The sequence below is a fragment of the Somniosus microcephalus genome, chromosome 7 (genome assembly GCF_052327205.1).
Source record: "Somniosus microcephalus isolate GS21.2 chromosome 7, FLI_Smic_1.0, whole genome shotgun sequence".
Classification (NCBI taxonomy): Eukaryota; Metazoa; Chordata; class Chondrichthyes; order Squaliformes; family Somniosidae; genus Somniosus; species Somniosus microcephalus.
This window is the reverse complement of record NC_140993.1, coordinates 190002240-190030205: the sequence shown is the minus strand read 5'-3', so window position 1 is coordinate 190030205 and position 27966 is coordinate 190002240.

The following is a 27966-nucleotide window of genomic DNA, read 5'->3' as shown; positions in this document are numbered from 1 at the left end:
CCCTCACGATTCAAATGATGGCCAGGAAGTGGAGCCAGGGATTAGGTCTTGCTAAGCCAGGAATTCTTGCTCCTGAAACTGGAAGGGGATCTGGTTTTTGTGTGGCAGCCAGTACACCAAGTGAATGGAGGTGTACTGACCTCCACACAAGTGTATGCAGACTACCAGTGGAGTCCAGGCTAGACAAGCGAGGTAGCCATGAATATAGCTTTGGGGGGTAGAACTGCACAATAGCAGGCCCTTTAAAGGGGCTTGAAATTGCCCAAGGCAATAACAAATGATCTGTTAAAGTGTGATGCAAGTATTAAATATTGATGGCCTAAAATGCTAATGACTCCATTGCGCCATCAGATTTGAGTCGGAATGGGAGTTCTGCCAGCCTTCAGGTAGTATTGCTAAGCCCACCGTGAATTGTGGGGTCAGCTAATTGAAAGAGGCAGAGGCGTGTAGGCTTCAACAGTTTAGATATCACGAGTAGGGGGGGGGGGGGGATAGTCTAGGGATGGGAATTAGGTTCCAAATGGGCCTTGAATGGATACAAATAGGTAGGTCAGAATACCCCTGGAGGATGGTGTGGGGAGAGATAGGTGGGTGGGTTGAAGATAAAGTAGGATTGGCTGAGGGGATGGGGAGAGGGTAGAAACCTATTGCTGAAAATAAGTTTTGTAACATAATAAAAACATAAAATTACACAATTTATAAGGAAATTTTAAAACTTACTTATATTCCAGCCTTTTGCCTACTTGAAATATGTATAAGAATGTTTTCTATTAGAGTCCTGTGCTTCTTTGAGGAATGTAGGGCCTGAGTTCCCAAAACTACACTTTAAACTTTATGAAGACACTTAACAGGTAGCAGACTAAAACTCCAAGGAATCACCAGTGAATGTTAATTTCAGATTGTTTTTATAATTGATAACAAGATTGCCCCTCCCCTTAACCAGTGATACAGAAGCCAGAAGAGGCGTCAGTCATAAAAAAAGTTCTGCAGTTATAGGTAATGGTGCATCCTGGGAGAAACCATTTTTTAGGAATAATGAAAGTAACAAGCTTGCCATTTTTTGTATAGACAACAAAGCAATGTAAAGTATTATTTTACTACTTTGTCTGAGGTAGCTCTGCTGGGAAAAGGATTTTTTTTTAGGAAAGACAGCACGTTAGATGTGTACAAATAAAGTTTTGCAATTTGAATTGTTTTAACACGATGAATTTATTTGTATATTGTATTGTACTCTGGATACAACAGCTACATTTCTTTTCTTTATGTATATCTGAGAGACAGCTCAAAACCAATGAAGAAAAAATAGTTAATCAAAGCAGAAAGTTATATTTCTCAAGTTCTGAATAAAAGTCCTAAATTTAAAATTGCATATTCAATTAGAAATAACAGTAACACTAAGTAGTGTTACAAAGATATTTAGTAAAGAAAATATGCAAATTTGTTTAATTTATACTAAAATGTTATAGTTCTTGGCCTTCGCTACTTGTTGAAGGCTTAGGCACAACTGTGGGAGGTTGGAGCCTCACACACTTCTCCAGTGTGAGCTCCTGGGAAGCCACTCTCAGCACCCTAACTCAGCACCTCCTCAACGGAGGCATCTGCCAGAAGCATGGGAGGCCTTTTGTTCCTTCCCTTCTTGGCATTAGAGGATCTCTAACAGCAGAGGAGGCTGCAGCAGATCCAGCAACAACAGCAGCACCAGCAACAACAGCAGCACCAGCAGGAGCGACAGGCTGCGGCTCAGCCACCTGAGACAGCAAAGGCCAGAAGGGGCCAACGTATGGAAGGCCGTCGGCGCAGGAGATAACCCCCAAACAGGGTCTACAGACACAGGGTGAGCTACCTCGACATGATTGAGCAGCAGTGCCAAAGGCTGCTCCGACTTTCGCGAGAGGTAGTGACTGACATCTGCGCAATGCTACAGCAAGACCTGGAGCCCAGAGCACCAGGTTGACACTCCTTACCAGTGGCCATCAAAGTCACCAACGCACTTAACTTTTATGCCTCAGGCTCTTTCCAGGGATCAGCAGCAGACATCAGCGGCATCTCCCAGGTGGCTGCACACACTTGCATTAAACATGGTGTGGAGTTGCCGGTGTTGGACTGGGGTGGACAAATGTAAGAAGTCACACAACACCAGGTTATAGCCCAACAGTTTTATTTGAAATCACAAGCTTTCGGAGCGCTGCTCTTTCGTCAGGTGAAGTGGAGAGATGCATAAAGACACAGCTTATATAGTCAGAGAATAATGCCAGATGATTACAGATAATCTTTCTAACTGCCATTTATCACACCTCGGCAGAGAGATAATCACAGCAATCAAAGGTGTGAATGGTGTCCAAACAGGTCAGTCAGGAAAACATTACATCAAAGATCACTGAAGTGGGGTCATGAGGGGTCAAATATTGCAGATGCTGGGGTCTGTATGAAAAACAAAAATCAGACAAAAAAACATTTTTTTTGCTGGAAATCACAGCAGGTCCGGCCGCATCTGTGCAGAGAGAACCAGCCAACGACGACTCGAGTCTGGATGACCCTACGTCAGGTCGGGTTACATGTAGCATGACATGAACCCAAGGTTCCGGTTGAGGCCGTCCTCATGAGTGCGGAACTTGGCTATCAGTTTCTGCTCTATGATTTTGCGTTGTCGTGTGTCTCGAAGGCCGCCTTGGAGAATGCTTACCCGAAGATCGGAGGCTGAATGTCCTTGACTGCTGAAGTGCTCCCCGACTGGGAGGGAACACTCCTGCCTGGCGATTGTTGTGCGTGTCCGTTCATCCATTGTCGCAGTGTCTGCATGGTCTCGCCGATGTACCATGCTCCAGGGCATCCTTTCCTGCAACGTATGAGGTAGACAATGTTGGCCGAGTCACATGAGTATGTACCATGTACCTGGTGGGTGGTGTCCTCACGTGTGATGATGGTATCTGTGTTGATGATCTGGCATGTCTTGCAGAGGTTGCTGTGGCAGGGTTGTGTGGTGTCGTGGTCGCTGTTCTCCTGAAAGCTGGGTAATTTGCTGCGAACGATGGTCTGTTTGAGGTTAGGCGGCTGTTTGAAGGCGAGTAGTGGAGGCGTGGGGATGGCCTTAGTGAGGTGTTCATCATCATCGATGACATGTTGAAGGCTGCAAAGAACATGGTGTAGTTTCTCCGCTCCGGGTAAGTACTGGACGACGAAGGGTACTCTGTTGGTTGTGTCCCGTGTCTGTCTTCTGAGGAGGTCTATGCGATTTTTTGCTGTGGCCCGTCTGAACTGTCGATCGACGAGTCGAGCGTTATATCCCGTTCTTACGAGGGCGTCTTTCAGCGTCTGTAGGTGTCCATCGCGTTCCTTCTTGTCTGAGCAGATCCTGTGTATTCGCAGGGCTTGTCCATAGGGGATGGCTTCTTTAACGTGGTTAGGGTGGAAGCTGGAGAAGTGGAGCATCCTGAGGTTGTCTGTGGGCTTGCGGTAGAGTGAAGTGCTGAGGTGTCCGTCTTTGATGGAGATTCGTGTGTCCAAGAATGAAACCGATTCTGAGGAGTAGTCCATGGTGAGTTTGATGGTGGGATGGAACTTGTTGATGTTATCGTGTAGTCTCTTCAGTGATTCTTCACCGTGGGTCCATAGCAAGAAAATGTCGTCGATGTATCTGGTGTATAGCGTTGGTTGGAGGCCCTATGCAGCGAAGAAGTCTTGCTTGAACTTGTGCATGAAGATGTTGGCGTATTGGGGTGCGAATTTGGTCCCATGGCTGTTCCGTGTGTTTGGGTAAAGAACTGGTTGTCGAAGGTGAAGATATTGTGATCAAGGATGAAGCAGATGAGTTGTAGGATGGCGCCTGGAGATTGGCTGTTGTTGGTGTTGAGTACTGAGGCTGTCGCAGCGATGCCATCATCGTGGGGGATACTGGTGTAGAGTGCCGAGACGTCCATCGTGGTGAGGAGTGTTCCTGGTTCAACTGGTCCGTGGGTGCTGAGTTTCTGTAAGAAGTTTGTAGTTTCGCGACAGAAGCTGGGGGTTCCCTGTACGATGGGTTTCAGGATGCCCTCGACGTATCCAGAGAGGTTCTCACACAGGGTTCCATTGCCTGATACGATATGACGTCCGGGTGTGTTGGCTTTGTGTATCTTTGGGAGGCAGTAGAAGTCTCCCACGCGGGGAGTACGTGGGATGAGAGCACGTAGGATGCTTTGAAGGTCTGGATCGAAAGTCTTGATCAGTCTGTTGAGTTGGCGGGTGTGTTCTTTGGTCGGATCTGCGGGTAACTGTCTGTAGTGTTCCTGGTTGTCCAGTTGTCACAGAGGAATTCATCAGGAGAATGAGGCTCCGGGAATTCTTTCACAAATCCCAAGATATCAGCAGCGAACCCAATGAGACAACCAATGATCCGGAACAGCAGACAGAGGGATCCGCAGAGCACCAACCGAAGAAGAAAAAGTCAAATTGGACCCCACCGGAGGGTCGCTGCCCTAAGCTTGACATGTATGCTCAAACTGCCAGGATATGCATCAATGCCAGATTCATCAGCCGCACTCACAAGACAGTCCAGAATGTCACCCGAGCACAACGCAACGCCATCCACGCTCTCAAGACCAACCGCAACATCGTCATCAAACCAGCAGACAAAGGAGGAGCCATCGTCATACATAACAGAACGGACTATTGCAAAGAAGCAGACTGACAACCAGACAACCAGGAACATTATAGACAGTTCCCCGCAGATCCGACCAAAGAACACACCCGCCAACTCAACAGACTGATCAAGACCTTCGATCCAGACCTTCAAAGCATCCTACGTGCTCTCATCCCACGTACTCCCCGCGTGGGAGACTTCTACTGACTCCCAAAGATACACAAAGCCAACACACCCTGACGTCCTATTGTATCAGGCAACGGAACCCTGTGTGAGAACCTCTCTGGATACGTCGAGGGCATCCTGAAACCCATCGTACAGGGAACCCCCAGCTTCTGTCGTGACACTACAAACTTCTTACAGAAACTCAGCACCCACGGACCAGTTGAACCAGGAACACTCCTCGCCACGATGGACGTCTCGGCACTCTACACCAGTATTCCCCCACAATGACGGCATCGCTGCGACAGCCTCAGTACTCAACACCAACAACAGCCAATCTCCAGACGCCATCCTACAACTCATCCGCTTCACCCTTGACCTTCGACAACCAGTTCTTTACCCAAACACACGGAACAACCATGGGGACCAAATTCGCACCCCAATACGCCAACATCTTCATGCACAAGTTCGAGCAAGACTTCTTCGTTGCACAGGACCTCCAACCAACGCTATACACCAGATACATCGACGACATTTTCTTCCTATGGACCCACGCCGATGAATCACTGAAAAGACTACACGATAACATCAACAAGTTCCATCCCACCATCAAACTCACCATGGACTACTCCTCAGAATCGGTTTAATTCTTGGACACACGAATCTCCATCAAAGACGGACACCTCAGCACTTCACTCTACCGCAAGCCCACGGACAACCTCAGGATGCTCCACTTCTCCAGCTTCCACCCCAACCACGTTAAAGAAGCCATCCCCTATGGACAAGCCCTGCGAATACACAGGATTTGCTCAGACGAGGAGGAACGCGATGGACACCTACAGACGCTGAAAGACGCCCTCGTAAGAAGGAATATAATGCTCGACTCGTCGATCGACAGTTCCGACGGGCCACAGCAAAAAATCACATAGGGCCACAGCAAAAAATCACATAGACCTCCTCAGAAGACAAACACGGGACACAACCAACAGAGTACCCTTCGTCGTCCAGTACTTCCCCGGAGCGGAGAAACTACACCATGTTCTTCGCAGCCTTCAACATGTCATCGATGACAACGAACACCTCGCTAAGACATCCCCACGCCTCCACTACTCGCCTTCAAACAGCCGCCTAACCTCAAACAGACCATCGTTCACAACAAATTACCCAGCTTTCAGGAGAACAGCGAACACGACACCACACAACCCTGCCACGGCAACCTCTGCAAGACATGCCAGATCATCAACACAGGTACCATCATCACACGTGAGGACACCACCCACCAGGTACATGGTACATACTCATGTGACTCGGCCAACGTTGTCTACCTCATACGTTGCAGGTAAGGATGCCCCGGAGCATGGTACATCGGCGAGACCATGCAGACACTGCAACAACGGATGAACGGAGAACACGCAACAATCGCCAGGCAGGAGTGTTCCCTCCCAGTCGGGGAACACTTCAGCAGTCAAGGACATTCAGCCTCCGATCTTCGGGTAAGCATTCTCCAAGGCGGCCTTCGAGACACACGACAACGCAAAATCGTAGAGCAGAAACTGATAGCCAAGTTCCGCACTCATGAGGACGGCCTCAACCGGGATCTTGGGTTCCTGTCACGCTACATATAACCCCACCTGACGTAGCATCATCCAGACTCGAGTCATTGTTGGCTGGTTCTCTCTACACAGATGCGGCCGGACCTGCTGTGATTTCCAGCAAAAAAAATGTCTTTTTGTCTGTTTTTTGTTTTTCATACAGACCCCAGCATCTGCAACATTTGACCCCTTGTGACCCCACCTCATTGTTCTTTGATGTAATGTTTTCCTGACTGACCTGTTTGGGCACCATTCACACCTTTGCTTGCTGTGATTATCTCTCTGCCGAGGTGTGATAAATGGCAGTTAGAAAGATTATCTGTAAACATCTGGCATTATTCTCTGACTATATAAGCTGTGTCTTTATGCATCTCTCCACTTCACCTGACGAAGGAGCAGCACTCCGAAAGCTTGTGATTTCAAATAAAACTGTTGGACTATAACCTGGTGTTGTGTGACTTCTTACATTTGCATTAAACAGGTCACCGATGGTCTCTTTGCCCTCACACACAATCACATCCATTTCACTCGGGATCGTGCAAGTGTGAGGGCGCGAGCGCATGGATTAGTTCAGCTGGTAGACTTTCCAAGGGTGCAGGGCGTCATTGACTGCACACATGTGGCCCTTAGGGCACCCCATCACAATCCAGGAGTTTTTGTCAACTGCAAGGGCTTCCACTTCCTTAACGTTCAGCTGGTGTGTGACCACAAGAAGGAGATTTTGCATGTTTGTGCCAAGTACCCTGGCAGCTGCCATGACTCCCTCATACTGCGCCAGTTGACTGTGCCTCCGCTATTCAATGCGACAAACAAACTTCAGGGATGGCTACTTGGAGACAAGGGATATCCCCTGCAGTGTTGGCTAATGACACCGTTGAGGAGACTAGCCAACAAAGCTGAGGAGCGCTACAACTCCAGCCACATTTCCACCAGATGCATTATCGAGCAAGCCATCGGATTGCTAAAGATGCGCTTCAGATGCCTCGATAGAGCAGTTGGAGCCCTACATTACTCATCAGCCAGGGTCTCCAAATTCATTGTGGTATGCTGTGTGCTTCACAACATGGCACAGCGTCGTGGCTTGCAGATTCCGCAGGACCAAGAGGCTCCTCACAGAGCCGCCTCAGATGAGGATGATGCTGAGGAGGAGGAGGAGGAGGAGGACGGAAACGAGCATCCTGCAGCGGCCTGTCAACCAGAGGCACCAGTGCGCGAGAACATTGCTGGGCGGAATGCAAGGAACATAGAAACATAGAAACATAGAAGATAGGAGCAGGAGTAGGCCATTCGGCCCTTCGAGCCTGCTCTGCCATTCAATGAGATCATGGCTGATCATCCAAATTCAGTACCCTGTCCCTGCCTTCTCCCCATACCCCTTGATCACTTTAGCCTTAAGAAATATATCCAACTCTTTCTTGAATATATTTAATGAACTGGCCTCCACCGCCCTCTGTGGCAGAGAATTCCACAGGTTCACCACTTTCTGGGTGAAGAAATTTCTCCTCATTTCAGTCTTAAATGGCTTACCCCTTACCCTTAGACTATGACCCCTGGTTCTGGACTCCCCGGCCATCAGAAACATCCTTCCTGCATCTAGTCTGTCCAGACCTGACAGAATTTTATAGGTTTCGATGAGATCCCCTCTCAATCTTCTAAACTCCAGTGAGTATAAGCTCAATCGACACAATCTCTCCTCATACGTCATTCCTGCCATCCCAGGTATCAGCCTGGTGAATCTTCGCTGCACTCCTTCCATGGCAAGAATGTCCTTCTTCAGGTAAGGCGACCAAAACTGCACACACTACATAAGGTGCAGTCTCACCAAGGCCCTGTACAACTGTAACAAGACATCCTTGTTCCTGTACTCGAACCCTCTTGCTACGAAGGCCAACATACCATTTGCCTTCTGAACCACCTGCTGCACCTGCATGCTTACCTTCAGCGACTGGTGCACAAGAACACCCAGGTCTCTTTGCACTTCCCCTTCTCCCAATCTATTGCCATTCAAATAATAATCTGCCTTCCTGTTTTTGCCACCAAAGTGGATAACCTCACATTTATCCACATTATAGTGCATTTGCCATGTTTCTGCCCAATCTCCCAACCTGTCCAAATCGTACTGGAGTTTCACAACATCCTCCTCACAGCTTACCCTCCCACCCAGCTTTGAGTTGTCTGCAAATTTGGAGATATTACATCCAATTCCCTCGTCCAGATCATTAATATATATTGTGAACAGCTGTGGTCCTAGGACCGATCCTTGCGGTACCCCACTAGTCACTGCCTGCCACTCGGAAAATGACCCGTTTATTCCAACTCTTTGCTTTCTGTCCGCCAACCAGTTCTCTATCCAAGTCAATACCTTGCCCCCAATCCCATGTGCCTTAATTTTGCATGCTAATCTCTTATGTGGGACCTTATCGAAAGCCTTCTGAAAGTCCAAATACACCACATCCACTGGTTCTCCCTTATCTATTTTACCAGTTACATCCTCAAAAAATTCCAGTAGATTAGTCAAGCATGATTTACCTTTTGTAAATCCATGTTGACTTTGTCCGATCCTGTCACTGCTTTCCAAGTGCTCTGCTATTACATCTTTTATAATAGACTCTAGCATTTTCCCCACTACCGATGTCAGGCTTACCGGTCTATAATTCCCCGCTTTTTCTCTACCACCTTTTTTGAATAGTGGGGTAACATTAGCTACCCTCCAATCCATGGGTACTGTTCCAGAGTCTATCGAGTTCTGGAAGATGACAAGCAATGCATCTACTATTTCTAGGGCCACTTCCTTAATTACCCTGGGATGTAGATTATCAGGCCCTGGGGATTTATCGGCCTTCAGTCTCATCAATTTTCCTAACACCATTTCCCTACAAATACTGATTTCTTTCAGTTCCACCCTTTCATCAGACCCTATGTTCCCCGGCATCTCTGGGAGGTTATTTGTGTCCTCCTTTGTGAAGACAGAACCAAAGTATGAATTTAGTTGGTCTGCCATTTCTTTGTTTCCCATTAGCACGGTGGCATAGTGGTTAGCACTGTTGCCTCACAGCGCCAGGGACCCGGGTTCGAATCCGGCTTCAGGTGACTGTGTGGAGTTTGCACATTCTCCCTGTGTTTGCGTGGGTTTCCTCCGGGTGCTCCGGTTTCCTCCCACAGTCCAAAGATGTGCAGGTTAGGTTGATTGGCTATGATAAATTAACCCTTAGTGTTAGGGGGATTAAAATGTGTGGGGTTACGGAGATAGGGTGGGATATGTGTTGGTGTAGTGGTTACGGGGATCGGGTGGGATATGTGTCGGTGCAGGCTCGATGGGCCGAAATGGCCTCTATCTGCACTGTGGGGTTTCTGTGATTCTGTGATTATAAATTCCCCTGATTCTGACTGCAAGGGACCTACGCTTGACTTCACCAATCTTTTTCTCTTCACATATCTATAAAAGCTTTTACAGTCAGTTTTTATGTTCCCTGCAAGCTTACTCTTATATTCTATTTTCCCTTTCTTAATTAATTCCTTTGTCCTCCTTTGTTGAATCCTAAACTGCTCCCAATCCTCAGGATTATTGCTTTTTCTGGCCAATTTATATGTCCTCTCCTTGGATCTTATGCTATCCCTAATTTCCCTTGTTAGCCACGGTTGAGTCACCTTTTTTGTTTTATTTTTATGCCAAACTGGGATGAACAAATTCTGTAGCTCATCCATTCGTTCTTTGAATGTTTGCCGTTGCCTATCCACCGTCAACCCTTTGAGTGCCATTCCCCAATGAATCCTACCCAACTCGCTCCTCAGACCATCGTAGTTTCCTTTATTTAAATTGAGGACCCTAGTCTCTGAGTCAACTACTTCATTCTCCACCTTAATGAAGAATTCGATCATATTATGATCGCAGCGACCCAAGGGGCCTCGTACAACAAGATTGCTAATTAATCCTTTCTCGTTACATAATACCCAGTCTAAGATGGCCTGATCTCTGGTTCGTTCCTCGACATATTGGTCCAGGAAACCATCCCGTAAACACTCCAGGAATTCCTCCTCCACAGTATTATTACTAATTTGGTTGGCCCAATCTATATGTAGATTAAAGTCACCCATGATGACTGCTGTGCCCTTATTGCACGCTTCTTTAATTTCCCCAACCTCCGCCTTACTGTTGGGAGGTCTATATACCACTCCCACTAATGTTTTTTTCCCCTTAGTATTTCTCAATTCTACCCATACAGATTCCACATCATCAGAGCTAATACCCTTCATTACAATTGTATTAATCCCTTCTTTAGCCAGTAATGCTACCCCACCTCCCTTTCCTTTTTGCCTATCTTTCCTGAATATCGAATACCCCTGGATGTTGAGTTCCCAGTCTTGGCCATCCTTGAGCCATGTTTCCGTAATCCCAACCAAATCATATTCGTTTACCTCTATTTGCGCAGCCAATTCATCTACCTTATTACAAATGCACTCATCCTGGCCAGATTTGCATAGCCTGGTACCTCAAAAACTGTAGCCTCGCTGATTCTTAACTGACCATGGACAGTGGCCCATCCCTGCGCATTTCTACCTATTGGACCAGCTTGCTGACATTTGCAAGTAATCCTAAGGTCTCAATGTGAAATCCCCATTTGCCAAATGACAGAAGCCACAACTCCAGCAGTTGCCACCAGATTTTTTATGTACAAGATACTGATGGCATTAAAACTATATACAAGACTTTTCACCCAAGTGACTACCCTTGTGATTAGTGGTGCTTTATTTTTCTCTAACGCGTGCTCCTACGTAGTGGTGCCCTTGTGGCTTCAGCAGATGTGGAGGCCCCTTGCTCACTTTGCTGCTGCTCCTGTCTCGACACCTTTGGCGGGCGTCCTCTGGGGTGGCGAGCCGGTGAGGGCTCGCCAGCAGTCTGCTGCTCCTGCGGCTGTGCAGGGGTTGAGACTCCTATCTCACTTGGGGTGGACTCCGGCGGGGCTCTGACCGAGGGCTTTGAAGTGGCATGGAAGTGAGAGCGCGTGGAGAGGAGCCCCCAGTTCCTTGAGGTCTGCCAACAACCTCCCTCTCATGGGTCAGCTCCCCCTCAGTGTCTGCAAGTGGCTGGAGAGCACCTTGCTGCACATCAGGGGGGCCATGGGGACCCGTCTCTGCACTGGAAGTCCTGCTCAGAAGGACTTCCATGAAGGTTTGGTTTCGGTTCTCAATAGATGCCCATCGCTCCTCAAGAGATGTATTTCTATTCTGAGCACTCACCATGTTTTCGACACCCTAGCGACTAAGCTCCTCCATGGCAGTAGCCCTCCTCTCCTCGGCTGCAGCCCTCCTCTCCTCGGCCGCAGCCCTCCTTTCCTCGGCCGCAGCCCTCCTCTCCTCGGCTGCAGCCCTCCTCTCCTCGGCTGCAGCCCTCCTCTCCTCGGCGGTAGCCAGCCTTACCATGGAGGTAGCCTTCCTTTCCGTGGTGATGCTTTCATGCGCCAATGACTCCAATAAGGCTGTGCTCATGCTCGCCATGGACTCCTCCATTCGCTCCACACTCGCAGCGACCCTGGAGACAAAACCTGCCAGAGACTCCTACATCTGTGCATGGAGATCCATCACCTCCTCTCTTGCGGATGGACCCAGAGGCATAGGGTCGACATGCAGCTGAGCTGAGCTGGCAGAGGCCTGCGCCATCCGACAAGGACTCTCCACTGCTGTCCCTGTCTCCACAATCTGCTGATGCTCACTTGTGAGCTGTGAAACACCAGGTGACAACACTACTCTCTGTCCCGAAGGCCCCCCCATGGTGTGAGTGTCTGCACTGGTGCTGGGTGCGCTTACTTCTGCTGACGCTGCGCCCTCAGAGGCTGGAGCTTCCTCTGAGGGGTCTGGCTGCAAAGCCTCTTCCTCCTCGGCATTGGGGACGGGGTCTCCAGATGGTCCTGTGGGGGAGTAAAGGAAAGAGTTAGAGATGTGATGCCAAGGCTACTTGCACATTGGATTTGGCATATGCTCATAAGTCCAAATGAGGTAGCTTCAGAATCATATCAGCAACTCATGCTATGTCAATGAGAGAGATGGATAACTATTCTGTCACCAGCTTGCGGGCTTGCTCCTGTCACTCCTGCCTCAGCTTCCGCAGCCACGTCAGCCCCAGCAATCTCCATCACTGCTTCCTCCCAGGGGGTCAGGTGGGCGATTGAGTGTGGTCCTCCTCCAGTCCTCGCACGCTCTCTCCTTTTGTGAGCTCTTTTCCTGCAATGAGGGAGACAAGTGGAGTTTGAGTGAGAGTGCAGGAGTGAGTGTAGAGATTGCATAGCATAGATAATTAGAAGGAGAAAAAGATGGTGTGAGGCTGCAAGACCAAGGGCCCTCCCTGTGTGTTGTCAGTTGTTTTCCAAGCATCAGAGTGAGAGGCAGTGTGAGGGCTGCATGGTGGAATAGTTATGTGAAGGTGAGCATAGAGAGATAGGGAATGGGTAAAGGTGCATGGTTGTGACTGTGATGTGTGATGTGGAGGAAGAGATTGCTGAAGCTGAGTGCTGTTGGGGAAAGCCAATGGGGATCAGGTTGAGGGTGATGGAAACTTCATACTTACTTTTCCTGTACGGTGAAGGTCATGGAAGCGCTTCCTGCACTGTATCCAGGTCCATCGGGTGACTCCCTGAGAGTTCACCTCTGCAGCCACCTCTATCCATGCAGCTCTGGTCTCTTTGGGAGGCCTCTTCCTCCCTGAGCTAGGGAAGAGGACCTCCCTGTTGGCCCTTACCCCATCCACCAATGTCTGGAGTGACGTCTTATCAAATTTGGCGGCAGCTCGGCCTCTGCCGCTGGCAGCAGCTGGTGCAGGCTCCTCTGCCATTCTGCACGACTGGTTGGGAAGCCTGCAGAGGTTGAAAAGCTTGCTGGACACTTTAAAAGCACCACGAATAATGACATCATACTGTGGGGCTTTCTGACTGGAAATGGACAATTAGCAAGGGTGCCCACACGCTGGAAATAAAGTGGCCAATTGAGGGAAAATTGCATGCAGCTGGCTGACTCATTTAGATTCGGGTCGGAACTCGACATTTGGGGGACTCGACAATTCCCCGCACCTTCGGGAAAATCGGGGCCGAGGTGTCCTTTACCAATACCTGAAGCAGGCATTAGCCCTTTGCATATGCAAATAAGGGGCCTAATGTCTGCTTCAGGTCCCTGCTCCAACATTGCTTTGCCCTGGCTGCCTCAGGGAAAACTAATCCTAAACATTGCATAAATTAAAAAAAGGTAAATACTTACCACAATCACCATCCCAATCACCACTGTTCCTGGTCCCGAGAGCCCGACCTCTGACCTCCAGGCCTTTGCCCTGACCCCTCTGGCCACCACACTGGCCATGAACTCCAGGCCCCCCATGGCCCCCAAATGCTCCCCGACCCTCGCAAGCACAAACACCCCCACCACCCACAAATTTGGAGCACTTACTTACCTGGTGCTGCGTCCTCCCACAGTACCGCCTTCATTGTAATGAAGTCCGAGGACCAATGTCTGGGGTTCCTCAGACTTCAGCATTTGTAATAACCCTGCGCTGGGTTCCCGAGGTTAACCCCCATAACCTGTTATTTGATGTGCACCATTTTATTTATTGATGTAACAGTGATATGCAAGGGAAACACATTGGCCTAAAAATTCGGTGGCGCCCCGTTTGGGGCGCCAAGCTCGCCTGGGCACCAGAAGTCCCACCCCGGAAGGAGCCGGGAGCGCCAGTGGGATATTCAGTTTGAGCGCCCCAAACGGAAGCGGGGCGCTGATTGAGGTGCCCCGCGTCCGTCTTGGGGCGCTGAAACTGAATATCGCAGCGCAATGTGCCGCAGCGCCACATGCTGCGGCACGATGCGCTGCGGTACTGTAGGCCTTCCTCCCCTTCCTAAAGGGGAGGGGCCTGCACCAGCGCGATCTCCGTTCGCGAGTGGCGGCAAAAGAGCCCGGCACCGAGGAGAGGTGCCGGGCTCTCGGGAGACAGCCGGCACTGCCCGGGGGGGTGATCAGGAGGCCGGGGACGGCGGCAAGAGGAGGTGCTGGCAGGCGGCCACCGAAAAAAATGGCCGCCCCGCACTTCCCCTTTCATTTGCGCCACTACCGCCAAAGGTAGGCCCCACTGAACTGGTCGCGATTTGCGACCGGCGCTACGGGGGGGGGGGGCGCGACCCAATATTGCGTTCGGGGCGGTAGCGGGGTGCTGTGCACACCGATGACATCATCGGTGGTGGCACAGCCCTACAGGCTAATGCCGCCATTAGCGCCCCGCTAAATTTTGCGGGAGGCGTGGCCAGTGGCGCTAAAGCCACTGAGTGTCCTCTTTAGGCGCTAACTGGTGGCGCAGCCCACCGAATTTCTAGGCCATATATTTGTCTACCTACAGTTGTAAGGAAACATTATGGGGGAGAAATTGGGCAGTGTCATGCCCGTTTATCAGGTGAGAAATGGGCATTGGGGATACATTTCAAGTGGCAGTGTCCCACACCCGATCTCCCGCGGAAGAGCAGCGACTGCTAAATTGGCAGATGGTGACTTCAAAGCATCCAATAGCCTGAAACGGTTGTTGGGCCTAATGCCTATTTTAAAAACCCACTACTAATTTTGGCATAATGGCCTCTGATCATATCACTCATAAAGCTCATATCAATGATGATGCGTACTCCTCCCCTACTGTTATGGCCCAGCACCCTTTGCAAAATCATAGGGGGTGATTTTAGCTCAGGTGCGGGCTGTTGTCGTGTTATCTGAATTTCGTATTTCCCACACAAATCTAAATGGATGTTGGAGATTGATGCAATTTTAACTCAATTGGCCAATTGATTTCCAACGTGTGGGAAGCCTTTGCAAAGGGGGTTTTTCATGACTGAAAGTCCCCTCCAATGATGTCATCATTGCTGCTGCATTTAAGGTCCACAGCAAGTCTTGCTTCTTCTGCAGGCTTCCATGCTTCCTCCATTTGGTGGCAGACGGACCTACAAGAGAGATGACAAGCAGGAGGGCAAGAGCAGCTCCTCGCTTTGACGAGGCAGCACTTCAGGCATTGGTGGATGGGGCTAGGGCCAACAGGAAGGTCCTGTCCCCTTCATCAGGGAGGAAGAGGCCTTCCACTCAGACCAAGGCTGTGTGGATGCAGGTGGCTGAGGAGGTCAATTCCTTGGGAGTCACCCGCAGAATCTGGACACAGTGCAGGAAAAGATTTCATGAACTTCAACGCACTGGAAAAATTAGGATGAATTTCCCATCACGCTCAAGCTGATCCCCATTGCCTTTCCCCAACAGCACTCAGCTTCAGCAATCTCTTCCTCCACATCCCACTTGACACTGACATCCATGCACCCTTACCCATTCCCTCTCTCTCTATGCTCACATTCACATAACTATTCCACCATGCAGCCCTCACACTCCCTCTCACTCTGATGCTTTGAACACAACTGACAACACACAGGGAGGGCCCTTGGTCTTGCAACCTCACTCCATCTTTGTCTCCTTCTAAGTATCTATGCTATGCAATCTCTACACTCACTCCTTCATTCGCACTCAACCTCCACTTGTCTCCCTCATTGCAGGAAAAGAGAGCTCACAACAAATGAGAGCGAGCCAGGACAGGAGGAGGGCAACCCTCAATAGCCCACCTGACCCCCTGGGAGGAGGCCGTCCTGGAAATCATTGGTATTGAGGATGATTCGCGCATGGGGGACGGACATATGGGTGCAACACAGCAAGCTGGTGACAGAAAAGTTTCCCATCTCTCTCTTTGACATTGCATGAGTCACGGATAATGATTGTCAAGCTGTGAAAGATGGACTTATGAGCATCTGCAAAAAGCTATGTGCATGTAGCCTTGGCATCACATCTGTAACTCTTTCCTTTACTCCTCCACAGGACCATCACAAGCATCCGTCTCCCCTAGCCAGGAAGAAGAGGCTGAGCAGCCAGGCTCCTCAGAGGAAGCTGCAACCTCTGAGGGCGCAGCGTCAGCAGAATTCTGCGCACCCAGCGCCAGCGCAGACACTCACACCTCGGTGGGACCTTTGGGACATAGAGTAGTGTTGTCACCTGGTGTATCACAGCTCACAAGTGAGCATCAGCAGATTGTGGAGACAGGGACAGCAGTGGAGAGTGCTAGTCGGAGGGCGCAGGACTTAGAGCCCCACCAGAGTCCATACCCAAGTGAGATAGGCATCTCAACCCCTGCACAGCTACAGGAGCAGCAGACTGTTGTCGAGCCCTCACAGGCTCGCAACCCCAGGAGACGTCCGCCAAAGGTGTCGAGACCGGAGCAGCAGGAAAGTGTGCTGAAGCCACAGGGGAAGCACTACGTCGGAGCACGCGTAAGAGGAAAATTCTGCACAAGTAGTGACAAGGGTAGTCACTTGGGTGAAATGTGTTTATTGTAAAAATGCCATCAGTTGGTTCTTGTACATAAAAATTCTGATGGCAACTGTTGCAGTGAATGGGACTTTCACATTGAGGGCTTAGGATTACTTGCACTTGTCAGTATGCTGGTCTAATAGCTAGGAATCCGCAGGGTCTTGGCCATTGTCGATGCTCGGGTAAGAAGCTGCGAAGCAAAAGTGTTTGATTGACTAGGCTAAGCAAATCTGGCCAGGATGAGTGCGTTCCTTGCATCCCGGGCAGCAATGTTCTCACGTAATGCTGCCGCTGGTTGATGGGCTTCTGCAGGATCTTCGTTTTCGCCCTCCTCCTCCTCCTGCTCCTCCTCCTCCTCTGAGGAGGAGGATATGTGAGGAGCCACTTGGTCCTCAGGAATCTGCAATCCACAACGCTGTGCCATGTTATGAAGTACACAGAAAACCATGATGATTCTGGAGACCCTGGCTACTGAGTACTGTAGGGCTCCACCTGATCTATCCAGGCATCTGAAGTGCGTCTTCAGCAAACCGATGGTTTGCTTGATAATGGATCTGGTGGAAATGTGGCTGGAGTTGTAGCGCTCCTCAGCTTCGTTGGCTGGCCTCCTCAACGGCGTCATTAGCCACGTCCTCAGGGGATAGCCCTTGTCTCCAAGTAGCCATCCGTTAAGTTGGTCTGGTGGACTGAATAGTGGAGGCACGCTAGACTGGCGCAGTATAAAGGAGTCATGGCAACTGCCAGGGTACATGGCACAAACATGCAAAATTTCCTTCTTGTGGTCACACACCAGCTGAACTTTGAGGGAGTGGAAGCCCTTGCGATTGACAAAAATACCTGGATTGCGATGGGGTGCCCTACGGGTCACATGTGTGCAGTCAACGACGCCCTGCACCCTTGGAAAGCCTGCCAGATGAGCTAATCCAACCGCTCGTGCCGTGAAACTTGCTCGATCCTTGGTGAAATGGATGTGATTGTGCGCGAGGGCAAAGAGGGCATCGGTTACCTGTGTGATGCAAGTGTGTGCGGCCGCCTGGGAGATGCTGCTGATGCCTGCTGCTGATCCCTGGAATGAGCCTGAGGCAAAAAAGTTGAGTGCGGTGATGACTTTGATGGCCACTGGTAATGGTTGTTCACCTGGTCCTCTGGGCGGCAGATCTTGCTGTAGCATTGCACAGATGTCAGTCACTACCTGTCGCGAAAGTTGGAGCCACCTTTGGCACTGCTGCTCAGACATGTTGAGGTAGCTGACCCTGCGTCTGTAGACCCTGTTTGGGGGGTATCTCCTGCGCCGACGGGCTTCCAGGCGCTGGCCCCTTCTGGCCTGTGCAGCTTCAGCTGGGTGAGCAGCAGCCTGGCGCTCCTGCTGCTGCTGCTGTTGCTGGTGCAGCTGTTGTTCCTGGTTCTGCTGGTGCCGCGGCTGCTGTTCGAGCTCCTCTAATACCCAGATGGGAAGGAAATAAATGGCTCCCATGCTTCTGGTATATGTCTCCGTTGAGGAAGCGCTGAGTGAAGGTGGCGAGAGGGGTTTCCCAGGAGGTCACAAAGGAGATGGGTGTGAGGCACCAACCTTCCACAGGTGTGGTTAAGCCTTGTAAAAGTTGCCCCAGACCTGAGACCACAAAGTCCTGCCACTTGCAAATCATGGCTGATCAAATCTCAGCTGTAATGGTGGACCTGCGGTTGAAAATCACCAATGCAATAGTGCTCCCGCCAGGTTTCACATTCGTGATTCCCACCAGGCGCGTTTTATGTGGGAAAAGGGTTAAAGTTGCAAGGGCCTGTTAAAATAGGATTATAGAGGCCATTTAGTGGTAATTAAGGGCCTTAAAGACCAGAACCGCCTGTTGGATGTGGGACGGAGTCGGGACCATCAGACACGCCTGAGTTAAAATTGCTCAGAGTCGGGAACCAGGCGGGGGGGGTCCCGCCCGCCATTTTTTGCGATTTTAACCCCCCGCCCGCCTCAAAGCCCGCCTCACGGCCCAATGAAAATCAAGGCCATAATCTCTGACTCACCCTGTAAGCAATGCTGTGGGAAATCTGCAATGGTATGTTTAATTACATTCTACTTCTGTTAATTCAAAGTTGTTTTGTTGGTTGAATAAAATTGAACTATCCAAAGTTATGAATTAAGCAATTTAAAACAGCACAAGCATTTTTTGAAGGAGTTCAATAAAAATTATTAAATTAAGCAACTTCAAATTAAAAGTAATAAATTGTATTATGTAGGATAAACAGGAAAGGGGCCTTCATAATCAGTTACCAGCTTGAAATGCTCCCAATTATGACTACCCTCTGTTTCACATTTATAAGCCACACATCATTGTTATCACAATAAAAAGAACAGTTCTTTTACTTTACAAATAGTTGAAATTCTTCAATGGAAGTTGTTGTGTATGTAACCTGAAGAAGGAACGATATTCTGCAGCCCCTGTATACTGCAATACCAGTAGTGACCACCCCTGTATATAAGCCTGTGTAGAAACCTTGCATAGTAGTTCCAGTTTTGTCTCCGTTCAGTAAACACCTGTTATAACCAACTCCTGCAGTCCGTGTCTCAATTACACACGGACGTTACACTGGCGACGAACAGATCCGAACTTACCTACAGTTCTGCACCACCTCACGGGGATCCATTCCTGAAGCAAAGTTATTGGAGGTCGAGGCCTAAAGGAAGAAATCCAAAAAGAAAAAAAAAGAAAAATAAACAGCAGAAACAGGCGTCGACCGTGGGCAACCGCCCCCTGATTCATCGAATTAGAAGATTTGCAGGAAAGGCTGTCGAGAGCGGGGCTTGGTTATCCAGTCTGTGGTGTTCCAGCTAATCGGGCTGGTGGCAGGTAGTACACTGATCCTTCCTGGGCTGCGGCGGGCTAGAGCTCGATCGGGTGGCTTTTCAACGGGGCTGAGCAGCGTTGTCGGGAAGAGGAGAGAGAGAGAGGGTGGAGCACACAGGGCGCGGCCGGTGCTACGAAGCCGGGCAGCGTACAGACCCGAGAAGAGGGAGGAAAGTGTCCCATAGGGTCTGCTTTGACGACGGGAACAGTAATTAAAATAAAAGAAAAAGAAATTAGAAGTGCAGAAAGCCGCGAGGAGCTGCAGTTTACCACGGGGACCGCGGAGAGTGGCGTTGGCAGCAGCACGGGGGGAAGCTCGCGAAGACCATAGGGCATCACCATCAAGGCATAAAAACACCAGCAACAGCGCTAGCAGCAGCAGGAAGGCAGAAAGCGCGGGAGGCGCCATCTTAATCCAGCGGGGAAGAAGGCAAAGCGCGGGAGGCGCCATTTTGTTCAATCGGGGAAGAAGGCAAAACACGGGAGGTGCCCTCTTAGATCTCCAAGATGCCGAAGACTGGCAATATCACTGCCTTCGATAATGCAATAGAAGACTGGACCACGTATGTGGAAAGAGTCGAAGTATATTGCGAGGCAAATGAAGTAGCCGATGAGAAAAAGGCATCGGTACTACTAAACTTAATGGGCGCAAGAATGTACGGCCTATTGCGGAACCTGATCACTCCAGTCAAACCGATGGCGAAGAGTTTTAACGAAATTGTTGATATCCTACAGGAACACCTAAATCCTACACCGCTGCTGATAGCAGAAAGATTTAAAATCCACAAGAGAAATCAGCATAAAGATGAGAGCAATGCTGATTACCTTACGGAACTACGCGGGCTATCAAAGCACTGCCAGTTCGGAGCAGGACTGGCAGATACCCTACGGGACAAATTTGTCTGTGGACTCCTGAGTGAAGGAACCCAGAAGAGGTTACTCTCAGAGAAAGAGCTGACGCTAGATAAGGCTTTCAGCGTGGCAGTATCGTACGAAGCAGCAGCAAGGGGAGCTGCGGAAATACAGCAAAAGCCACAGGAATACGGCACCCATGAAATGACACGGGGATTTGAAAAATGTTATCGCTGCGGCAGAACAACCCATGACCAGAAGGACTGCTGGTCCAAGGACAAAACATGCAGGCAATGCGGAAAGATGGGACACATTGCACGAGTTTGCAGGTCCGGGAAGAAGACTAACGACAACAAAAAGGCTACTAAGGAACAGTACAGGAAAGTACAAAAGATGACGGACAGTAGTGCCGAAGACCAGAAGAGCGATAGTGAATCCGGGAACAAGAGACTAAGCTGTCTCAAACTACACAACGTAATCACAAAAGAGGATCACCGAACCATTTGGGTTACCCTCACGATAGCAGGGTCCCGAGTCAAAATGGAATTGGATACAGGATCAGCCCTGACCGTCATGAATCGACGAGACTACGAGCGGCTATTCTCACACATACCCTTGAAAGACACATCCATTGTCTTGAAGACGTATACGGGGCAGAAAGTATACCCCAGAGGGAAAATAAGGGTGCCTGTCGAATACAACGGCAAGGAAATACAGAAATTGTATCTGTACATACTGCAAGAGTGTGGACCACCATTATTGGGACGTGTATGGATCAGAAAGATAAGTTTAGACTTGCACTCCATTCAGGCACTGACTGTGGCTGGTAAAAAGGATGATGACGTCACACCTGGACTATTGTCAAAAATCTTAGCTAACGCTAAAGAGGTATTTCAACAAGGACTGGGAACTCTTAAAGGCGTAACCGCCTCGATAAAAATAGAAGAGAATGCAATTCCCAAGTTTTTCAAAGCAAGACCGGTACCATATGCAATTCGCCCAGCCGTCGAGGCAGAGCTGGAGAATCTGGAGAATGCAGGCGTGTTATCTAAGGTAGACTGGAGCGAGTGGGCGACACCCATCGTTCCTGTCATGAAGAAAACGTTAAACAATAAGTCTGAGGAGCCAAGGAAGGTTCGCATCTGTGGGGACTTCAAGGTGACTGTGAACCCAGTCCTTCACACAGTACAGTATCCTCTTCCGAGGATAGAAGATATTTTCGCCTCACTATCTGGAGGGAAGCGTTTTACAAAAATTGACCTAGCACAAGCATATTTGCAGATGGAGGTTGAAGAATCCTCTAGGAAATATCTCACGATAAACACTCACAAAGGTCTTTACCAGTATAATCGACTGGTATTCGGAGTAGCATCAGCTCCGGCGATATGGCAAAGAGCGATGGAACTAGTCCTGCAAGGGATTCCGGGGACTCAGTGTTACTTGGACGACGTCCTAGTGACAGGTGAAAATGACAGTGAACACCTTGCCAACCTAGAGCAGGTGCTCACTAGACTAAGAGAACATGGGCTACGAGCCAATCACCCCAAGTGCGAGTTTTTTAAGAAACAGATATCGTATTGTGGCCATGTGATTGATGAAGAGGGGTTACATAAGTCCCCTGACAAAATTGAAGCGGTAGTTAAGGCTGCAGCGCCTGAAAATGTGTCGCAACTGAGGTCATTCCTCGGATTGGTGAATTACTACCATAAGTTTTTGCCGAATTTGTCCACAATTCTGCACCCACTGAACGCCCTACTACAAACTGGAGTAGCATGGAAATGGAGCGATGAATGTAAGCGGGCCTTTCAGAAGTGTAAAGACCTGATCACTTCAAGAGAAGTATTGGCTCACTACAACCCATCACTACCGATAAGACTGGCGTGTGATGCGTCTCCCTACCGCATTGGAGCGGTACTGTCACATAAATTCCTTGATGTCAGAGAGGCCGATAGCTATTGCGTCACGCTCGTTAACTTCAGCTGAGCGTAACTACGCCCAGATTGACAGGGAGGCCCTCAGCCTGGTGTGGGGGGTGAAGAAGTTCAATCACTACGTGCATGGACATTAATTTACTGTACTAACTGATCATCAACCTCTTGTCTCCATTTTCAACCCTCAGAAGGGCGTCCCGATAATAACAGCACAACGGCTACAGAGGTGGTCCCTTTTCCTAGGGGCACACCAATATGACATCGAGTACAAAGGAACTAAACAGCATGGGAATGCTGATGGATTGTCGCGCCTACCGTTGCCGACGGTGGAAGAAGCACCTGCAGTGGATCCTGTGGAGATATTCCACTCGACCATAGTCGAATGTCTACCTGTGACGAATGCAAACATAGAAAAGGAAACACGAAATGACCCGACACTCTCTAGGGTCTATGATTTAACGGTGAAGGGATGGCCGGCACATGGCGAACCACTGTTGCCAGCATTCTCGTCGAGAAGAGAACAGCTGTCAGTGTGCCGAGGAACCTTGATGTGTGGATCCAGAGTAGTAATTCCACCCAAATTGAAGGATAGAGTGCTCAATGAGCTTCCTGAGGGTCATCTGGGAGGCGTAAAAATGAAGAACTTAGCCAGAGCGTTTGTGTGGTGGCCGGGAATCGATAGAGAAATCGAAGAGATGACCAAGAGCTGCACAGGATGCCAGAAGGTCCAAAACGCCCCACCACAAGCCCCTCTACATCCATGGGAGTGGCCCTCATCTCTATGGCAAAGGGTGCACATTGATTTTGCTGGTACATTTATGGACTCGATGTTTATAATTGCGGTGGATGCACATTCAAAGTGGCCAGAGGTAATAAAAATGTCCTCAACCACCACGGAAAAAACTATCACAGTCTTACGAACCATATTCGCCAGAAATGGACTGCCTGAACAGATTTGCTCCGACAATGGACCACAGTTTGTGTCTGAAGAGTTCCGGAGGTTCTTAAAGAACAATGGTGTTAAGCATTACACATCCGCCCCATATCATCCTGCCACCAATGGATTGGCTGAGAGGTTCGTTCAAACATTCAAGAAGGCTATCAAGGCAATGTGTAATGAAGACATACCCCTACAACATAAGGTGGATAACTTCTTGTTTGCCTACCGGAATGCGACACATGCGGTTACCAGCCAAACTCCAGCCATGATGTTCTTCAATCGAAGACTAAGATGCCGCTTGGATTTGGTTAAGCCAAACATCAGAAGAGATGTGGAGAACAGGTAGTTTCAGAATATGAATGAAAGGCCAACCAGGAGTTTCAAGATAGGTCAACCAGTTTCGGCCCGGGACTACCGCACAGAGAAATGGCAGCCAGGAATGATCTGCACACGGCAAGGACCTCTAATGTATACCGTGGACGTTGGAGAGAGCATTGTAAGACGCCATGCTGACCAGATTCTAGAGTCACTGGAAAACGTCAAATCCACACCGCGATCCTATACACCTGGTGATGAAACTGAAGTACCCATTGCATCTACCTCAGAATCGGTGATATTGGAAGCAGACGAACCAAACAATGACGTTGATCCCGAATCAACTTTGCCAGAAGAACCTGATACCCCAAAGAGGCGTTATCCGGACAGAATCAGGAAGCCTCCTCAAAGACTGAATTTATAATTGATTAACTTCAGCTAATGTATATAGCAACTGTAATTGTAAATATGTTATTTAATTATTAATCAAATGTTATGCACTGTTTAGCTAAAAGGGGAGGAATTGTAGTGTATGTAACCTGAAGAAGGAACGATATTCTGCAGCCCCTGTATACTGCAGTACCAGTAGTGACCACCCCTGTATATAAGCCTGTGTAGTAACCTTGCATAGTAGTTCCAGTTTTGTCTCCGTTCAGTAAACACCTGTTATAACCAACTCCTGCAGTCCGTGTCTCAATTACACACGGACTTTACAGAAGTGACTCTTAGTGAAATGACTTTTTCCATCTCTGGCCATCGTCCAAAACTTAATTTGCCACCTTGATGAAACCAGGTAGCGATTTCACTGTTAGGTGGATAATTCTTTCCATCCCACCCCCACCACACCTTGCCCAACTAAATGATTCAGAAAACTTGAAAGCTCATTGCATGACTAGACTGAGGTCCACTTCACAAAGGCAATCAAATAGGATCAAACTCAACCAAATGTAAACAATTCACTGGAGGTAAATGTTCACCCTGGCAAAATGGAAGCGATACATTTGGGGGAATTTTAGCCTAAAAAAAACAGGTGGGTTAGGAGCGTGGGTATAGTTAAATTGATTAAAAGATCAGAATCCCGACCTGAACCCGCCTCCAACCCGCCAACTTCCGGTTTAAATGGAAGTGGGATGGGAGCCGGAACTGGGGGCGGGCAGCCAACCTGCTGCAAAGAGGAGGGACGTCAATTTACATATTACAATGGGGCTGGAAGCCTCTTCCTTAACCTCCATTAGTGTTTAACTGTAACTGGTCGGGTTTTACACACCTCCTAAAACCCAACAGTTACAGCAAGGTGAGGACTGCTGCATCCAGGAGGTAAGTGCCTTTATACCTACTTCCTGCATCCAGTGTCCCTGCCTAGCCCACGCCCTTCCGCGATCAGAGATCTGATGCCGGCCACAAAATTATCTTCCCCCCGGATCATCTGGAGGCCGGCGCTGATCCTCCAGTGGCTGACCACGAGCTTCTCTTCCCCCCACCAATCCTTCAGCCCAAACTTCCTCCAACCCCCTCCCCCCCCGATGATCCGGAGGCCGACCCCGGCCCCCACCCAATCCTTCTCTCCCCCCTCTGTGCGGCCTAGTGCCGCAGGCCTACCCACCCAGAGCCAGCCAGCCAGGTGGGAAACAGAGGCCTCACATTAAAATCAGGCCCTGCCGTTAAAGTCGGCATGGCCTGCAGGAAACCCGTTCTCCCAGGTTTCCCACCCCCTTTGGAGCCCCCCACACCCCCAGCCCACCTTCCCCATTAAAATCCATCCAAATATTGTTACCACACTTTAAAGATTGAGAGAGACCTCAGCATACTGCACTGAAATTACTGATTTGTGAAATATGCCACTTTTTCTAACATAAGATCATAAGAATTCTCCCGCTCCCCCTTCATTAGTTTAAAGCCCTGTCTACTGCCCTAGTTATTTGGTTCACCAGGACACTGGTCCCAGCCCAGTTTAAGTGGAGGCTGTCCCAGCGGAACAGCTCCCTCTTTCCCCAGTACTGGTGCCAGTGCCCCATGAACCGAAACCCCTTCCTCCCACGCCACTCTTTGAGCCATGCATTTAAACCTCTAATCTGTTTGTCCCTATGCCAATTTACGTGTGGCTCAGGTACCAATCCAGAGATTATTACCTTTGAGGTTCTGCTTTTTGATTTAGATCCTACCTCCTCAAACTCCCTCAGCAGAACCTCATTCCTAGTTCTACCTATGTTGTTGGTTCTACGTGGACCACGACAACTGGATCCTCCCCCTCCCACTCCAAGTTCTTCTCCAGCTGCGAGAAGATGTCTTTAACCCTGGCACCAGGCAGGCAACACAACCTTTGGAACTCTTGGTCATGGCTGCAGAGAACAGTATCTATCCCCCTGACTATAATGTCCCCTACCACAACTACATTCCCTTTCACTCCCCCCACTTGAATGGCCTCCTGCACCATGGTGCCATGGTCAGCTTGCTCATCCATCCTGCAGGCTTTTCCCTCATCCACACAGGCAGCAAGAAGCTCATACCTGTTGGACAAGGGCAAAGGCTGAGGCTCCTCCGGTACTGCACCTGGGGTCCCCTTACCTGCCTGAGTTGCAGTCACACCCTCCTGTCCCTGACCACTAACCAGACCTGTACCACTACCTAACCTAAGTGGTGTGACTGCCTCTTGGATCAAAGTGTCCAGGTAACTCTCCCCATCCCTGATGCCCCGCAATGTCTGCACCTCAGACCCCAGTTCAAAAACTCTGAGCTGAAGTTCCTCAAGATGCAGGCACTTACTGCAAATGTGTTTGTCCGGGATCACAATGCTCTCCACAAACTCCCACATGCTGCAGTTGCGGCACACCGCCTGCACTGCCATCCCTATATGACCTTGATTTATTTAATTAAATGTAATTAAATTTGTAATTACGTCACTTCATTTACAGTGTCGTTTCCTGACTACTTACTTGATTTAGCTTAAGTTAAGGGTACTGAAATTAAATATCTACCTGTAACACAATGCACGACAAGTAGTGTGGGCAAAAAGCAACAACTCCTTCCCTCTTTTCTCCAAATTTCCACTCTTTCCAAATTCCGAAACAAAGCACTCTGTTTAAGTCCACTCTGTTTAATCGCACTCTGTGCAGACTGCTAACAATTGACTATGGGTGGGCAGAGAATCTAACCCATATTTATAGCGATAGAAAAATACATGTAATATTATGTGACATTGACAGTGCATAAGAACACATTTTACAGGCATATTAAAGTACTTCCCTTGCCAAGTTGCTAAGGGCAAGTTACTGTCCGATTTTTGGCAAGCTAATAAACAGATCAATCCACCTCCTTTGCAAACACTAAAACATTTCTCTCATTATGTTGGACCCATTTTAATTTCCCTCATTTGTTTTTGATCACTTATGGAATATGATATTTTTCTCCTCTCTTCTCAGCTCACAGTCAGCACTGCAACAAAAGCTTACATTCAATGGAGCTCTTCACGTAGAGGACAATATCTTGAATTCTGGGGACAGAAATAACAGATGCCTGGTAGGACACAAAAGAGCTTAAAACAAGGTCAAATAGAAGGATTTCTAGGAGGCGCTTGAAAACAAGGAGGGAGGTGATAAGGCAGCGGAAACTAAAGAAGGGATTCCAAAGGCCAGGAGTGTAGTGGCTGATAGAGCAGACACCAATGCAAGAGTACAGGATAAAACAATGGCTCAGATTCAAAGGAGGGGAGATTACATGGCAGCAATTGGTATGCTGTTATTCTTGGAATGGTGTGGAGATGCCGGAGTTGGACTGGGGTGGACAAATGTAAGAAGTCACACAACACCAGGTTATAGTCCAACAGCTTTATTTGAAATCACAAGCTTTCGGAGCGCTGCTCCTTCTTCAGGTGAAGTGGAGAAATGCATAAAGACACAGCTTATATAGTCAGAGAATCATGTCAGATGTTTACAGGTAAGTTGGAAAGGTTACCTGTAAACATCTGACATGATTCTCTGACTATATAAGCTGTGTCTTTATGCATTTCTCCACTTCACCTGAAGAAGGAGCAGCGCTCCGAAAGCTTGTGATTTCAAATAAAGCTGTTGGACTATAACCTGGGTTGTGTGACTTCTTACAGTTATTCTTGGAAAAATATCACCGCCCTCCAGTTACAGTTCAGGTAGCAATTGTTGATTCATTAATGTAAGTTAAAATTAAAATAATCAGAAACATTCTACTTAGCCTTGAGTCATAAGATTTCCTTTGTATTGTGCTGTTTTCAGTCAGAACCTTAGAGTCAGTGATGAAACAAACTTGCATTTGAGACTTTCCCACATTTTCTCTTTTACTTACTGTGTAGTCGAGGGGGAAATTGTAACTCTCTCCCCACTGGGTGGGA